Raw genomic sequence first — 13257 nt, 5'->3', positions numbered from 1 at the left:
CAAATCCCCTCTCTACTCTTATTCCTAGTGAATTGACTTAGTCTATCTATGAGTTAAGAATTCCTGCTTGATTTTTCAGCTATATAAGAGCCACTCCAAGGAAGGAAGGAAGGAAGGAAGGAAAGTGAGGGCTTAAACCCTGTCAAGTTTTAGTGATAATTTCCTCAACTTTCCATTTGTTTCCAATTATTCTCTCCTCCTTCAGTCTTATGAAAAGGACGCATGGTTTGAACTTGGAAACAGTTTGTTCCATCTAAGCCATGTTTTAGTCAGTCTTCTAGGTCTGCAGCTGGTACCACCATTTGTGCCTTCTCCTGCCACTGCTTTCACTTCCCCTTTAAAATGATTACATGAGATGCAGAGGAGGTAGTTTTGTATCCTGTGCCACATGGCATTTGGCCCCATCCGTCACTACAAGAAAGCCACATACTATGAGTTTCCCATTCCTTTAGGATTTGTTTCTTCTATCTTCAGAGTGTATATTGATATTCCTTTCTCAGAAGTCTTTTCATGGATACTCAAGAAGTATGTAGGGAATTGAGTAGAACAGGTGAATTTTCTTTTCTTGGGCCTCTCTTAACTCCCTTTTCATCTCTAAAAATTTTCCCCTCATTAAAATTGGGCTGTCAAAATTAAGTCCAGAGATCATTGGCCCATCATCTCTCCTTTCTCCTCTCTTAAGAGAAACTGGGGAGATTTTCCCAGGTTTTCCTTCCCAAGACCACTAGTTATATCTGTAGTTTGTAGTCTTGTTTTAAAAGAACTAATGATATCCATTAATTTATTAAGTACTAACTAAATTCTTTTTTTAATTTATTAACCTTTTATTTTTTATTACATCTTAGTACAGAAAGCAGATACAGGTAAGCAATGGTATTTTTTAATAATTATTTTTAACTTATTTTATTTTTTTATATTATTTATTATTGAGGTCACATTGGTTTATAACGTTATATAAATATCAGGGGTATATCATTATATTTCAACTTTTGTATAGACTGCATCATGTTCACCACCAACAGTCCAGTTCTTATCCATCACCGTACACATGTGCCACTTTACTCCTTTCACCCTCCCATCACCCCCTTCCCCTCTGGTAATCACCAATCTGTTCTCTATATCTATGTCTTTGTTTGTCTATCTTCCATATATGAATGAAATCATACAACAATTGTCTTTCTCTGTCTTATTTCGCTTAGAATAATACCCTGAAGGTCCATCTATGTTGTTGCAAATGGCATGATTTCATCTTTTTTATGGCTGAATAGTATTCCATTGTATTTATATACCACATCTTCTTTACCTGTTCATCCATTGATGGGCACTTAGGTTGCTTCCAAGTCTTGGCTATTGTTAATAGTGCTGCAGTGAACATAGGGTGTATATATCTTTTGAATTAGTTTTTTCATGTTCTTTGGATAAATATCCAGTAGTGGAATAGCTGGATCATATGGTATTTCTATTTTTAATTTTTTAAGGAATCTCCATATTGTTTCCCCTAGTGGCTGCACCAGTTTGCATTCCCACCAGCAGTGTATGAGGGTTCCCTTTTCTCCACTTGTTATTTCTTGTCTTGTTAGTTATAGCCATTCTGACTGGTGTGAGGTGATACCTAATTGTAGTTTTGATTTACATTTCCCTAAAGCAAGTACCTCTGTTGCTTCTGGGGTCCCCTGGATTTGTGTTCCCACACTGAAGTGGGAGGGAGGGGAAGAGTGGGACAGGAGCCTGGGTCACAGGCACCTCTGGCATGTCCAGGTTTGTTGGGTCTGCAGGCACCATTGCTACAGGTGGGAGGGGGCCAAAGTTGCAGGTGCTACTGCAGCTGTGGGGGACTGGGGTCATGGGCTCCGCTGTTGCTATTAACAGTCTCTCTATGGGCTCTCCATGGGCTCAGGTGCTCCTGCCATGTGTGTCACCTGCACTGCTGCTCCTGGGTTTTCCTGGGAGTGCTGGCACCACCACTACTGGCGGCATTAGGTTCATGGGTGTCACCACACTTTTGGGTGGACCGGGATCATAGGCAACACGCCAACCATGACGTGGGGCAGGGTACCTGGGTTACGAGCACCACTGGGGTTCCTGAAGCCTCTGGTCTCAGGCACCAGCATGGTTCCTGGAACCTCATGGCATGGGCGCTGCCACTGCTGCCAGGGGCCCCGGGTCTTGTATGCAGCCTCTGTTGCTGGAAGGGCTGGTGTTGGAGGCACCACCACTGGGGGAGTGTGTGGGGGCTGTATTGCACGTATCATACCTGTTCCTGGAACCTCTGGTCATGGGCCCTGCAGCAGTTTCTGGAGCCTCCAGAAGGGTGGGCTGCCTGCAGTTCCTGGGGCCTTTGGTCACAGGCAAGGCTGCAGTTCTTAGAGCCTTCAGTCTTGGGAGCTGCCACTGCTGCTCCCCTGGTTCCACCACCTCCAGGAAGTCCAGTCCACCTACCTTCAGATGCACAGATATGGGTATTTCTCGGGCATTCTGGTGTGCTGTGCAGAGAATCCTTTGTTGGTCTATGGACGTCCTACTGGTTGTAACTTAGAGGGGAAAAACAAAGGGAACAACTTAGTCTGCTGTGATGCTGACATCACTCCCCAAATTCTTGTTACATACCAGGCAAATTTCTAGGCACTGGGGATAGACCTGTAAACAAAACAAAGGCCCTTATTTCATGGATCCTATATTCTACTGGGGAGAGACAGATGATAAACAATTTGATATATCTGTCAGGTGGTGATAAGTGCCCTAAAGAAAAATAAAGCAATGTAAAGGATTATCATCTTATAGAAGGTGGTGTTAATATGATATTTAGGCAGAGAACTGAATAAAGTACAAGTACAAGCCATGGTGGGTATCTTGAGGCAGAGCAGTTCCAGGAATAGTGAACAGCAACTGCAAAGGCCCTGAAGTAGAAGTGTACTTGGCATGTTGAATAGCAAAGAGGCCAAAGTGGCTAGCACAAAGGAGCAAGGAGGACCATTTACTCCATTTCTCTTCCCAAAGGGAATAGCAATAACACATAGGTTAATTCTCATCATTTAAAAAAAGATGTGAAGTGAGGCCTTTGGAGGGCCCATAGAAGAGAGAGGTAAGTAGATTCTTCCTACCACAACAATTGCCAATATTTCCACATTAAACCTTGGCTCCAAGATTTACATCTGTAGGCCAGGTTTGGGGAGGATATTACAATCCATTTGACTGTGGAGTTATCCAGGCCGTGTTTTAATTTGAGAGAGGACACACAACAGGAAGTTTCCCCTGTTTTTCTAGACTTTTCTCATTTAGAGAGAGTGTGGTTTTAAGCCTACCTAGCATCTTCTCTGAGCCCTGCCCACAGCACATTGGCAGAACTGGTATCAAAAGTCTCCTCCTTTGGAGGAGATGGACACTGTAGACAGCACCCTGTCCAGGTAGATTTGGCAGCTGTCATTACAAACCCTAGAAGTTAGTGAGCCCATATTCATCTTGGGGCCTGGGTAGCTCCTTGAAGGAGAGCAGGCTGTGAGGAAGGAGTTTTCTCAATGAGAAGCAAATAATTTGTGTAACTGGAGGAGGGAAATAAAATCATTTAATCTGGTAGAGACCTTGAAGAGCCATTAAGTCCACAACCCCTGATTTGCATGGTAAATAATCACTTCACCCCTTATTGCTCTAATCTCAACCTTCTTCCCTCCCTCATTTCTTCCCCTCTCTCCCTCCATCTCCCCTCTCCCTCCCCCTTCTCTCCCAGGAAACATGAGTTTAAGTCCTTTTTAGTGTTGCTAATAGTTAGAATAGTTACCATTTATTGAGTGCTTAATGTGTTCCAGACTAGGCTTTTTACATATATTTTCTCATTCAATCATCACAACAACCCTGTTAGGTAGATGGTATTATTACCCTCATTTTGCATCTGAGGTTTGCAAAATGCAAACTGAGCCTCAAGTTTGAGTCTCATATAGTTTAAATACCTTGCCCAAGGTTGCATAGCTAATAAGCGGCAAAGCCTCGACACAACTGATTCTAACTCAAAGCTGACTCTTTATGTTGTACTCTCTTTTCCCAATTCCAATTGGAGAAGGAATAAGTGAGAAAAATCTCTATTATTTAATAAGCCTTGAGGGGCCAGGAAGCCCTCAGTTATCCATTCATTCTAAAAACTGTCATTGAGCTGCTGTCTTTTGTCTGGTGCCCTAGTAGGGCCCTATCTTCTACAGACGAATGAGACAAAAATCTTTACTGTCAGGAAGCTCGTGATACTGGCAGGGAATTTGGAGCAACTAATACTCAGAATACAGAGCGATAACTAGTGTGATAAAGATGTACATCAGATGCTATGGGAGCACATGGAAGAGGAACATATCTCCGTCTTGGGAGTCAGAGAAGGCGTCATACAGTGGATAATGCATGAATTGAGTCCTTAAAGTTAAAGAGGCATGGATTAATTAAGATACAGGCTAACCTCCTATAACAAAGAGAACTACAAATTCAGTGGCTTAAATAACATAGAGAGAAGTTCATTTCTGTCTCATGTAAAAGTCCATAGGTGAACAGTTCAAAATTGGTGGGGCAGCTCTGCCATCCTTACCACTTGATCTCAATCCCTGGGTCTTAGATACCTGTTTCAGTGGCCTCTATTTGCTGCCCAAAGAGAAGGGGGAGAGAGACAGAATGGAATGCAGACAATTTCCTTATTAAAACATGATCCATAAGTTTGTATACATCGCTTCCACTTGTATTGTGTTGTCTAAAACTTAAGTACATGGCCTTACCTAGATGCAAAGAAGGCTAGGAAATGTATACATGGGTATGCAACTAAAGCTCAGTGACTTCTATTAGTAAAAGAAAGAAGTGAGGAAGGATACTGGGAAGCAATTAGCAGCCTCTGTCATAAGAGGGAAAGATGTTCTAAGCATAGAGAACTCTGTATACAGAAAGGAATGAGAAAACATGGCTTGTAAAGAACTATAATAATTCAGTATGGTTGTAATATAGGGTGAATGTAGAATAGTGGAAGATGAGACTGGAGATTGTGGGCAGTGGCCAGATAATGGAGCACTTTGTGTGCTAACTAAGGAATTTGGAGTTTGTCTCAAAGATAGTGAGGAGTCACTGAAATATTCTAAGCAGAAGAGTAACATAGTTATATTTTGAGTTTAGAAAGGTCACTCTATCCGTACTTTGGTAGACAGATTAAAGGAAGGAATGACAGGTGGCATAGAGAACAGTTAGGAGACCACTCTAGTAATATTAGAGAGACATAATGAGGCTCTGAACTAAGTAAGGCAATGACAATGAGCAGAGAGCATAGATTAGAAAGATATTAAGGAAGTATAATTGGTAGAACTTGGTGACTAAATTGATGTAGGATGTGAGAGAAAGGGAAGATGCTAGGATAATAATGTCCAGATTTCTGTCTTGGACACTAGCATTGTTTTCAGTTATAAACATTTATAAGGAAACAATTAAATGTGTTTAGTTTTAGAAATGTTGAGGTCGAGATACATCTAGGGTATTCAGATGGTGATATTGAGTAGGCAATTAGATATATTGGTATAGAAATCATTAGAGAAAACTGGTAATGCAAGTCATGAGAGTGGATGAAACTGTTGAGAGAGAGAATGAGTCTAGATTAGTGAGATCATTACAGGACTTAGAATACAATCCTGGGGAAGATCAACATTTAGGAAGAGCCAGTGAAAGAGAGTGGATAGTGTTCAGAGAGGTAGGAATATGGCTATTCAGAAAAGTAAAGGATAAAGCATTTTTAGAACAGGAATGTCAACTGTGTCAAGTGCTGGAATAAAGTCAAAATAATGATTGAAAAATACCAGTTGGATTTGGCAATTAGGAAGTTACTGGTGATCATTGTGAAAACAGTTATAGAAGAGTGATGAGGGCAGAGACCAGATTGAGAAGCAAATGGAATATGAAGAAATGGAGGCCAGGGGATTGTGAAATGGCATCAGCAAGGTAGCAGTATAGGAATTTCTAGCACCAGTCTCCTCCCCAAAATATTAGTTTGAACAACTGTCTGCACACAAAAATATCTTCACAAGAGCTAAGGAATCCAGGTGAAGGATTACAACATCTGGGTGAAGCACAGAAATAAGAAAAGACACATTGAGGAGGAAAGATAGAGTCACGTTACCCCTATCACCTCTCCCCCAAGCCCTGGCAGCCCAGTATGGAGAGAAACACTCCCCATGGGAGAAGGAGAGTAAAGTGAGCCCCTGACTTCACCAAGGACCCCAGTGCTGATGTGCCCCAGCACCTAGCCAACGGCTGCAGACCTAGGTGTCTCCCATTGCCCCAGGCTCCTGGTGGACTCCTGCAAACCCAAGCCCCTTGCCCACCCAGGAGTCTACCAGCTTCTGTGGCCAGACGGTTCCTGCAGCCCTAGACAGCTCCTGTGGCACCAGGTTCCCAGCAGGTTTTTGTGAACCCAAGCCCCCAAACCACATTGACATCACCCAGATCTCACATCCACAGGGAACTCCCAAGGCACCAGGCAGCTGGTGGGCTCCCACAAACCCAGGCTCCTGGCCCACCCCACTGCCAGCCTGTTCCCATATCACCAGGCTCCCAGTGGTGTCCTGTGAACCCAGACTCCTGGCCCATTCCAGAACCAGCCAGATCCCACAGACCTAGCCTCTAGACTGGCTCCTACAGACCCAAGTTCCTGGCCCACTTCCAGGCCAGGAGTGCCCCTGCAGTTCAGGCTCCAGCTGGGTTGCTGTGGAGCCAGGCTCCTGGCCCACCTCAGTGCCAAGCTACACCTGCAGCCCCAGCCTTTTGACTGGCTCCCCCAGACCCAGGTTCCTGGCCTGCCCTAGCATCAGGCTAGGCCCTGTAGACCCCATCTCCAGGTTGGCTGCCAAGGCCCCAGGTTACAGGCCAATTTCCATGGCCCTAGGCTCCAGACTTGCATTAGTGGCAGGCCAGCCCCCATGGTCCCAGCCTTCAGGCCAGTTCCTGTGAAACTAGGCTTCTGGCCTGTCCAGCACAAGAACAGTCCCTATGGACCCAGGTGAAAGGCCCACACCAGTAATCCCCTGAGCCTGGTCTGCCCTGTGGACCCAGATCTAGGTTCAGCTGCATGGACCCAGACCACAGGCCCATCACTGCAGACTCAAGGACTAGGATCACTGCCAGTGAACCCAAATTCCAGGCCTACCCCCTTGGACCCAGGTACCAGGCTTGTCCCTGTGGACCCAAGCACCAGGCCTGCCTACCTGCTGACCCAGTCACCAGACCTGATTGCCTAAGGACTCCAGCAGCAAGCCTCCTCACAGACACCACCATATGGCCCACCCTGAATCCCATGATGGGCTGACTGCTGAAGGGCTTTGCCTGCTGAAGCCAGTCTGTGAAGACTGCCGGAGATGTCTGCTTTGTCAAAAGTGTGGAAACCAATGCAAGGCCACAAGAATCATGAATAAAGGGTACATGATACCACCAAAGGAAACTAATAAAGCTCCAATAACTGACCCTAAAGCAAAGAAGACCTAGAAATGGTCTGACAAAGAATTTAGAATAATTCTCTTAAAGAAATTCAGGGAACTACAAGAAAACACAGATAGACAACTAAATGAAATTAGAAAAACAATTCATGAACAAAATGAGAAGTTCAGCAAACAAATAGAAACCATTAAAAAAGAAACGAAAATCCTAACATTCAAGAAACAGTGACTGAACTGAAGAATTCAGTAGCAAGCTTCAACATCACATTCAACTAACCAAAAGGAAGAATTAGTGAATTAGAATACAGGTCATTTAAAATCATCCAGTCAGAGGAGCAAAAAGAAAAAAGAAGGAAAAAGAGTGAAGATAGTCTGCATGAATTATGGGATCCATTAAAAGAAACAATCTATGCATTATTGGAGTCCCAGAAGTCCCAGAAGGAGAAGAATGGGAGAAAGCTTATTTAAAGAAATAATGGCTGAGAACTTCTCAAATCGGGGGAGAGAATTATGAAGCTAACAAATCACCTCAAAATTTCAAACCAAAACAATATTCTCCAAGGCACATTGTAATGAAACTGTCTAAAATCAAAGGCAAAGAGATTATTTTAAAAGAAGCAAGAGAAAAAAAAAATACTCACATATAAAGGAACCCCTATAGGGTTATCAACACATTTCTCAGAAGACACCTTGCAGGCCAGGAGAGAGTTGGATGATATATGCAAAATGGTGAAAGAAAAACACTAGCAACCAAGAATACTTTACTCAGCAAAGTTGTCTTTCAGAAGTGAAGGAGAGATAGACTTTACCAAACAAAAGCTGAGGGAGTTTATCAACACTAGACCTGCCTTATAAGAAATATTGAAAGGAGTTCTTCAAGCTGAAATGAAAGTATGCTAATTAGTATTACAAAAATATATGAAAATATAAAACCTACTGGTAAAGGTAGGTATACAATCGAATTAATAATACTCTAATACTGTAATATGGTGGTGTGTTAATCATATAACTCTAATATAAAGGTAAAAGAATAAAAGCATTAAAGATACCTTTAGCTACAATAATTTGTTAATGGATACACAATATAAAAAGAGGCAAATTGTGACATCAAAAACATAAAATGTGGGGCCGGCCCCATGGCTTAGCGGTTAAGTGCGCACCCTGCACTACTGGCGGCCCGGGTTTGGATCCCGGGCGCGCACCGATGCACTGCTTTTCTGGCCATGCTGAGGCTGTGTCCCAAATACAGCAACTAGAAGGATCTGCAACTATGACATACAACTATCTACTGGGGCTTTGGGGAAAAAAAAAAAGGAGGAGGATTGGCAATAGATGTTAGTTCAGAGCCGGTCTTCCTCAGCAAAAAGAGGAGGATTAGCATGGATGTTAGCTCAGGTGTGATCTTCTTCACAAAAAAAAAAAAAACATAAAATATGCGGGGAGGTGTAAAATAGTAGAGATTTTGTATGTGATTGAATATAAATTATCAGCTTTAAATAGACTCTTAAACCTATATTTTTGTTTATGTAAGCCTCATGGTAAGCACAAAGCAATATCCTACAGTAGATACACAAAAGGTAAAGAGAAGGTAATCAAAACATACCATTACAGAAAACATCAATTCACAAGAAGAAAGATGGCAAGAGAGGAGGAAAGGAACAAGGGAATTACAAAACATCCAGAAACAATTACTAAGATAGAATTAGTAAACCCTTACCTATCAATAATTACTTTAAATGTAACTGGATTAAATTCTTCAATCAAAAGGCATACAGTAGCTGAATGGATTAAAAATAAGAGTCAACAATATGCTGCCTAAAAGAGACTCACTTCAACTTCAATGATATACATAGAATCAAAGTGGAGGGATGGAAAAAGTTATTCCATGAAAATGGAAACCAAAAGAAAGCAGGGATAGCTATACTTATATCAGACAAAGTAAACTTTAAGCCAAAGACTGTAACAAGAGACAAAGAATGTCATTATGTAATGACAAAGTGGTCTATTCATCAAGAGGATATAACAATTGTAAATGTATAGGTACCCAACATTGGAGCATCTAAATATATTAAGCAAATATTAACAGATCTGAAGGGAGAAATAAACAATAAAATAATAGTAGGGGACTTCAATACCCAACTTTCAACAGTGCATAGATCATCCAGACAGAAAATCAATAAACAAACATTGGACTTTAACTATACCTTAGAACAAAGGAACCTAACAAATATATATGGTACATTCCACCCAACAGCAGCACAATACACATTCTTCTCAAGTGCACATGAAACATTCTCAAGGATAGATAATATGTTAGGTCACAAAACAAGCCTTAGCAGATGTAAGAAGATTGAAATCATACTAAGTATCTTTTCTGACCACAATAGTATGAAACTAGAAATCAATAACAAGAAGAAAACTGGAAGATTCACAAATACGTGGTAATTAAACAACACAATCCTGAACAAACAAAGGGTCAAGGAAGAAATCAAAAGGGAAGTCAAAAAGCATCTTGAAACAAATGACAGTGGAAAAACAATGTAACAATATTTAAGGGATGCAGGAAAGCAGTTCTAAGAGGGAGTTTTATAGTGATAAACACCTACATTAAGAAAAAAGAAAGGTCACAAATAAACAACATAACTTTACACCTCAAGCAACTACAAAAAGAAGAACAAACTAAGCCCAAAGTTTGCAGGAGGAAGGAAATAACAAAGATCAGAGAAGAAATAAATGAAATAAAGACCAGAAAAAGGTAGAAAAGGTCAATGAAACTAAGAGCTGGTTTTTAAAAAGATAAAACTGGCAAACCTTTAGCTAGACTAAGAAATAAAGAGAAGACTCAACTGTATAAAATTGGAAATGAAAGAGGAGATACCACAGAAATACAAAGGATAATAAGAAACTACTATGATTAATTGTATGCCAACAAATTGGATAGCCTAGAAAAACTGGGTAAATTCTTAGAAATATACAACCTACCAAGACTGAATCATGAAGAAATAGAGAATCTGAGCAGACTAATAACAAGCGAAAAGATTGAATCAGTAATCAAAAATCTCCCAACAAGGAAAAGCCCAGGACCAGATATTTCATTGGTGAATTCTACCAAACATTAAAAGAATTAATGCCAATCCTTCTTAAACTTCAGAAAAATTGAAAAGGAGGGAATGCCCCAAACTCATTTATAAGGCCAACATTACCCAGATACCAAAGCCAGATAAGGACTATCCAAAAAAAAAAAAAAAACACAAGAACTATAAAGTATACCTGATGAATATAGATGCAAAAATTCTCAAAAAATACTAGCATTCCAAATTCAACAGCACATTAAAAGGATCATACACCATGATCAAGTGGGATTTACCCCTGCGATGCAACAACATCTTTGTTGGGATTCAACAAGGATGGTTCAACATATGCAAATCAATGTGTGATATAGCACATTAATAATATGAAAAATAAAAATCATATGATTGTCTCAATAGATGCAGAAAATGCATTTACCAAAATTGAACATCCTTTCATGATAAAAACTCTCAACAAATTGGGTGTAGAAGGAACATACCTTAACATAAAAAAAGCGACATATGACAAGCCCACAGCTAGCATCATACTCAATGGTCAAAGGTGGACAGCTTTCCCATTAAAATCAGGAGCAAAGGTGGGGCCGGCCTGGTGGCATAGTGGTTAAGTTCACACGCTCTGCTTCGGCGGCCCGGGGTTCGTGGGTTTGGATCCCAGGTGCAGACCTATGCACCACTTATCAAGCCATGCTTTGGCAGGCATCCCACATATGAAATAGAGGAAGATGGGCACAGATGTTAGGCCAGGGCCAATCTTCCTCAGCAAAAAGAGGAGGATTGGCAACAGATGTTAGCTCAGGGCTAATCTCCCTCACTAAAAAGAAAAAAAAATCAGGAACAAGGGGCCAGCCTGGTGGTGCAGTGGTTAAGTTTGCATGTCCCACTTTGGCAGCCTGGGGTTCGCCAATTTGGATCCTGGGCGCAGACCTGCTCACCACTCATCAAGCCATTTTGAGGTGGCGTCCAACATAGAAGAGCTAGAAGGACCTACAACTAAGATATACAACTATGTATTGGGGGCTTTGGGGAGAAAAAAGAAGAAAAAGAGGAACATTGGCAACAGATGTTAGCTCAAGGCCAATCTTCCTCAAAAAAAAAAAACCTCAATAACAATATAAGGATGCTCCCTCTCACCATTCCTGTTCAACATAGTATTGGAATGCTAGCCAGAGCAATTAGGCAAGAAAAAGAAATTAAAAACATCAAAATTGGAAAGAGCTATGTGTAAGTTATTTCTGGTAATTTTTTATTGGATGCAAGACTGTTAATTTTACCTTCTTGGATGTTGGCCATTTTTGTATTCCTATAAATAATATTCTTGAGGTTTTTTCTGGGATGCAGTTAAGTTACTTGAAAACAGCTTGATGCTTTCGAGTATTTCTTTTAGGTTTTTTTAGGCAGAAAAAGAATAGTGTTTAGTCTAGGTTTAATTTTTTTTCACTAATGAGTCAAAACTTGTCTGTGTACTCTACCCAGTGTCCTATGAGTTATTTGATTTTCCACTGTGGCTGGTGAGAACAGGAAGTCTTTCAGGCACTGTGTGATCTTAGGTAGTTGTTCCCTCCAATTCTATCATGTGGTTCTTACCTCACACATATGTACTGATCACTACTCAGCTAAAGTCTTAAAGAGCTGCAGATCTCCAGAGCTCTCTGTGCAGCTATCTCCTCTCTGGACCTATTCCCTGAAAACTCTAACTTCCTTGCCCTCCCCATACTTCCACCTCAACGTCTTCAACTTAGGGAGACTGCTGGGCTCACTCTGGGTTCCCCTCCCTGCATTATGGCCTGCACATTCTCTCCAGGCTGTAAACTGGGACAATCATGAGGCTCACTCCCTTTGTTTTTCCTATCTCTCATGGATCACTGTTCTTCATTGCCAGATTTCCAATGCCTTGAAAACCATTGTTACATATATTTTTCCTAGTTTTTAAATTGTTTCAGGCTGGCAATGTAAATCTAGTCCCTTTTGTCCTATCTTGGCTGGAAATGGAAGTACCCATTATGGTCTTTTCAGAGGACAATTTGGCCTTTTATATCAAAATTTTAAATGTGTTTGTCTTTTGGCCCAGGGATTCCAGTCAGTCTTCTAGTTGCTGGAGATATAGCAGTGAACATGATGATATACTTCCATATAGCTTACAATTGAGTGAGGAGACAGACAACAAAAAAAATAAGTACAATATACTATGTTAGAGAGTGGTAAGAAATGCTAAGGAGAAAAAAACTTAAACAGGGAAGGGGGATAGGAAGCATTGGGTAGAGAGAGGCATGTCAAAATTTTAGATACATTCACCTCAGTGAATTAAAGACTCACTGAGAGGAGTATGTTTGATCACAATCCTACTGGAATTGAGAGAGCAAGCTCTATGGATATCTGGAGGATGAGCACCCAGGTAGAAAAAAAACACTCGGTTCAAAGGCCCTGGTGTGTTTGATGAATAGCAAGGACTATTTGTAACAACTACTACAGTGCCTAAGCAGATGCTCACAAAATATTAGCTATTTAGAATATTATTACTAGTGGTGGTAGAACCAGAAATATGACCTAAAATCATATGGTCTCAAAGCTCATCTGCTTGCTATTATGTCATATTCTTTCTTCGCTACTCCATGAGACGTTGAGACATGTACTGATTTGTGATTGTTCTTTCGTTTTTCTCTATCATTTTCGAGCTTTTACACAGGCTTTCCTTGTGTTCTGAATCATGTAAGCTTGTGACTTTGCAGCCTATG

At 41.1% G+C, this 13257-nt stretch overlaps 1 protein-coding gene across 3 annotated transcripts in view; it reads left to right on the top strand.

The window, feature by feature from the left end:
* Positions 1 to 13257, top strand: part of OPHN1 (oligophrenin 1) — a 578007-nt gene that overhangs the window by 469268 nt on the left and 95482 nt on the right. The window lies entirely within an intron of this gene.

The sequence above is a fragment of the Diceros bicornis genome, chromosome X (genome assembly GCF_020826845.1).
Source record: "Diceros bicornis minor isolate mBicDic1 chromosome X, mDicBic1.mat.cur, whole genome shotgun sequence".
NCBI lineage: Eukaryota > Metazoa > Chordata > Mammalia > Perissodactyla > Rhinocerotidae > Diceros > Diceros bicornis.
The sequence above is the reverse complement of the archived record's forward strand: the minus strand, read 5'-3'. Positions and strand labels throughout refer to the sequence as shown.